The following is a 5,291-nucleotide window of genomic DNA, read 5'->3' as shown; positions in this document are numbered from 1 at the left end:
ATAGGCATATAGACAAGAATATATACATATGAGTGCTTACCCTTCTAAATCAGGCAATTTTGTGGGACATTAAGATCCCTCTCCTATATAAGATGTCACCCACTATAGTGTAGTACTGTGCTTCTTGTATTAGCCACTTTGCCTCCTTCTTATCTGTGGGGAGTGTCTCTGCTTTGAGGTATTTGATTATGGGGGTCATCCATCCTTGATCCTGACCTAATATGATTAGGACCTTTTCTTCCTCTGAGATTGATGGGCTTTGCATTGTTTCCTGGATGAGGCTTCTATTATTGTCCCCTGGTTTGGTGCTGGCTAGTTTTGAGAGTGCATCTGCTCGAGCATTCTGTTCCCGAGGTATATGTTGGACCTCATATTCCCCGAGTTGTTCGAGCTGTTCTCTGGTTTTGTCCAGATATTTTTTCATGGTGGGATCCTTTGCTTGGTAGCTCCCTTCTATTTGTGAGGTAACTACTTGTGAATCGCTGAAGATGGTGAGCTTTTGAACTCCTACCTCCTTAGCCAGCCTCAAACCAGCCAGTAATGCCTCGTATTTAGCTTGATTATTTGAAGCAGGAAATTTGAACTTTAGTGAGAGTTCAATTTGGGTTCTTTGATCGCTTTTTATTATCACACCTGCGCCACTCCCGGTTTTGTTTGAAGAACCTTTCACGTAGAGATTCCATTTTGTGGGAATTCCCGGGGCATCAGTGTACTCAGCAATGAAGTCGGTCAGATACTGTGATTTGATGGCTATCCGAGCTTCATATTGAAGATCGAATTCGGACAACTCGACTGCCCACTGCAGGATTCTTCCAGCTAAGTCTGTCTTCTGTAGGATGCCTTTTATGGGCTGGCTGGTTCGAACCTTGATAGTGTGCGCTTGAAAGTACGGGCGAAGTCGTCGAGAAGTGAGTATGAGAGCGTAGGCAAACTTTTCTATCTTTTGATAGTTTAGCTCGGCCCCTTGTAAAGCTTTGCTGATGAAGTAGATGGGTTGTTGCCCACTTTCGTCCTCTCTAACTAGTGTTGAGGCTATTGCCCGATTTCCTACTGCGAGGTATAATATGAGTGCTTCTCCCTCCCGTGGTCAGGTAAGAATGGGTGGTTGCCCCAAGAATTTTTTGAAATCTTGGAAGGCTTGCTCGCACTCTGTGGTCCATTCAAACCTTTTTCATTTCCTTAATGTGGCGTAAAAGGAGAGTGATCTTATGGCTGACCCGGCTAGAAATCTGGATAGGGCTGCCAGTCTTCCATTGAGCTGTTGTACCTCTTTGACGCAAGTCGGACTTTTCATGTCGAGTATAGCCCATCATTTATCTAGGTTTGCCTCAATTCCTCTTTGTGTGAGCATGAAGCCCAAGAATTTGCCAGCTTCTACCGCAAAGATGCATTTTGCGGGATTAAGTCGCATACCATGCTTTCGGATGGTGTCGAACACTTTGGCAAGGTCGAGCAACAAGAATTTCTTACTTTATGTTTTTACCAGCATATCGTCTACGTAAACCTCCATTAGTTTCCCAATGTGGTCTGTAAAGACTTTGTTCATCAATCTTTGGTAGGTAGCTCCTGCATTTTTGAGCCCGAATGGCATGACGATATAGTAGTAATTTGTTTTTGGGATTAGGAACGAGGTCTTTTCTTGGTCGGGTGGATACATCGAGATTTGATTGTATCCTGAATAAGCATCTACGAAGGAGAGGTACTTGTATCTGGAAGAGGCATCCACTAGAGTGTCTATACTTGGGAGTGGGTAGGGATCTTTTTGACAGGCTTTATTGAGATCGGTGTAGTCAGTACACATCTGCCACTTCCCATTTGACTTTTTTACCAAGACAATGTTGGCTAGCCATAGTGGGTACTTAACCTCCCTTATGAATCCTGCCTCCAGTAAGGCTTGCACCTGCTCTTCCACAGCTTGAGACCTTTCCGGTCCGAGCTTCCTACGCTTCTGTTGTACTGGCCGAGATCCTGGGTATACCGCCAGTTTGTGGCACATTAGTTCGGGGTCTATGCCCGACATGTCTGCGACCTTCCATGCAAAGAGGTCGGCGTTATCCTTTAGGAGCTGTATCAGAGGCTCCTTTAAGCCTCCCTTTAAGGTTGCCCCTATGTTTGTTGTCTTATTCTGGGCATCGCCGATTTGGACTTCTTCAGTCTCACCTTCAGGTTGTGGACGAAGCTCCTCGCGAGCTCGTACTCCCCCAAGTTCGATAGTGTTGACTTTCCCTCCTTTTGGGTTGCCTTTAAGGTTCAGACTTTCATTGTAATAGCGTCGCGTAATTTTTTTGGTCTCCTTTTATCGTGGCGATCCCTTCCGGAGTTGGGAACTTCATGCATAGATATGGAGTTGAGACCACTGCAGCGAGCTGGTTCAGTGTTGTCCGACCTATTAAGGCGTTGTAAGCTGAGCTCACGTCGACTACGATGTAGTCTATATTGAGTGTCCTTGATCGGGTTTCCTTTCCAAAGGTTGTGTGTAGTGGGATATATCCAAGTGGTTGGATTGGAGTGTCTCCCAGTCCGAACAAGTTATTCGGATATGCTCGGAGCTCTTTATCTTGCAAATCAAATTTGTCGAAGGTGGATTTAAACAAGATATTCGCGGAGCTTCCTTGGTCTACCAGTGTTCTGTGGAGATTAGCGTTGGCCAATATGATAGTGATGACCATGGGATCATCATGTCCCGGGATGACGCCTGTTGCATCTTCTTGGGTAAAGGTAATAGTGGGGAGGTCGGATGACCTCTCTCCTTCCCCGACATGATATACCTCTTTAAGGTGTCTTTTGCGAGATGATTTAGAGATCTTTCCTCCTACAAATCCTCCATTTATCATATGAACATGTCTCTCAGGAGTGTGGGGTGGTCGTTCAACACGTACGACCTCTTCGTCCCTTCTTCTTTTTCTCGGTTCATCCGCTTTGTTGGCTAAGTACTGATCTAGTCGCCCTTCTCTTGCCAATTTCTCTATGACATTCTTTAGGTCAAAGCACTCGTTAGTAGGATGTCCGTAAATTCGGTGGTATTCGCAGTACTCTGTCCGACTTCCCCCTCCTCTTTTGCTTTTGATTGGGCGGGGTGGTGGGATCTTCTCAGTGTTGCATATTTCTTAGTAAACATTCACAAGAGACACGCGAAGAGGGGTGTAATTGTGATATTTTCTAGACTTCTCACTGGGTTGATCTTCTTTTTTCTTGGACTCTTTATCCTTGTCCCGAGAGGGGTAGGAGAATCTAGGTTTTGAGGTTTCTCCTAATCGAGAATTCTCCTCCATGTTAATATACTTTTCTACCCGTTCTTGTACCTTGTTCAGAGATGTTGAATGCTTTTTAGATATGGAGTGACTAAAAGGTCCTTTTCGCAGGCCATTGATGAGACCCATGATGGCTGCTTCTGTTGGCAGACTTTGTATGTCTAGATATGCTTTGTTGAATCTTTCCATGTAGTTGCGAAGACTTTTCCGATCTCCTTGCTTGATCCCTAATAGGCTCGGGACGTATTTGGCTTTGTCCTTCTGGATGGAAAATTTGTCTAGGAATTTTTTGGCTAAGTCATCAAAACTTGTGATGGATCTAAGAGGCAAACTGTCGAACCACTTTATTGCTGTCTTTGTCAGGGTAGTTGGGAAGGCTTTGCAACGAACGGCGTCCAAGGCGTCAGTGAGATACATTCTGCTTCTGAAATTGCTGAGATGATGGCTGGGGTCAGATGTACCATCGTATGAGGTCATGTCGGGAGCTTTAAAATTCTTTGGAACTTTTGCTGTCATGATCTCTTTGGTGAAGGGATCTTGGTCCTTGTGGGAGCTGTCATCGTGACTGGACTGAACGGTTTTAGCTATGAGATCAGCCTCGAGCTTTAAGAGTTTGTCTTCTAGCTCACGGCGTCGCCTAGTTTCTCTTCGGAGGTCCCTCTCGGCCTCTCGTTGATGCTTGGCCTCTTTTTCGAGCTATTTGAGATGATCCTGTTGAGCTTGTAGGGCCTCTAAGATTTCTGTGTTTGGCGAATGCTTGTCTCCGTTTGGTTGAGTGTATCTTTTGGTGTGATGTCCGCGTTCTTATGCGGCGTCCTGTTTTCCAAATCAGAATTGTGGTCGTTGTCAAGGTTGTCCACCATGATGATGGGATGACTTCCAGGTTCCCCGGCAATGGTGCCAATGTTCTGAGGGTTACCTGAAACTGAAGGTCGATCTCGGATGAGATCTGCTGTGGTGGCCGGAGCTGTCGTGTTCGACTTGTTGGATCTGGTGGTGCTGCTGATCCTTGATCACCGGAGGGTGGTGGTACCTGCAAGAGACTCCAATGCTTAAGTTAGCATGGGCTTTAAGCAGGTTTTTTAGTAGAATCAGAGTATAAGTTATACCTGGGTGCTCCAGTGTATTTATAGTAGTGTGGAGTGTCCTCTCTTTGAGATAAGTTAGTTATCTTATCTTATCTTTAAGGAGAACCGCCTTTATCTTTCTAAGCTTTGGCTGCCTTTAGATTGGGCTGTGTCCCTTCGTTTGGGCCGGCTTGGGCCTCTCATGGCAATTTGGCCGAACTCTTTTGAGAAGAGGTCGAGGTGACCCATCCTGAAGAGGTCGGTCGCTGCCCGGGTCGGATAACTTGACCCAGGGTATGAACACTGTTTGAATTTGATTTTATATAATGGATTATATTTCGTTCACTCAATACTATACAATTGTATTGTGTTCGGTTCACTATGAGTACTATATTCGGTTCACCATGAGTACTGTGTTCGATTCACCATGAGTACTGTGTTTGGTTTATTATGCACTATTCAAAACTCTTCTTCCTCACCTTCTACTGCTTCTTCACCAGAGAGAAAAGAAGGGAAAGACAAAAAAAATACAGCAGCAACAACAACAAAAGAATGACGATAGGGTTTCAGGGTTTTAGGGTTTAAGGTTTATGGGTTTAGGGTTCAGTGTACAGGGGTTCAGTGTGTTTCAAACTTTTGGTTCGTCCTGTGTATTAATTTTGGTTCACCGTGTTCATGGTTGAGGGTTTAGGGTTTAGGGGTCTAGGGTTTAGGATTCACGGTTCAGAGTTTTAGGGGTTTAGGGTTTACAGTAGGTTCAGGGTTTAGGGTTTAGGATTTAGGGTTTAGGGTTTAGGGTTTAACATTCAGGGTTCAGAGTTCAGTGTTTAGGGTTCGAGTTCAGGGTTTAGGATTTAGGATTTAGGGTTTAGCGTTCAAGGTTCAAAGTTCAGAGTTCATGGTTTAGGGTTTAGGGTTTAGGTTTTAGGGTTTTAGGAATTTAGGGTTTATGGGTTTAGGGTTCAGTGTTCAG

This window comes from Arachis ipaensis, chromosome B09, assembly GCF_000816755.2.
Source record: "Arachis ipaensis cultivar K30076 chromosome B09, Araip1.1, whole genome shotgun sequence".
NCBI classification, from domain to species: Eukaryota; Viridiplantae; Streptophyta; class Magnoliopsida; order Fabales; family Fabaceae; genus Arachis; species Arachis ipaensis.
Note: the sequence above shows the minus strand (reverse complement) of the source record.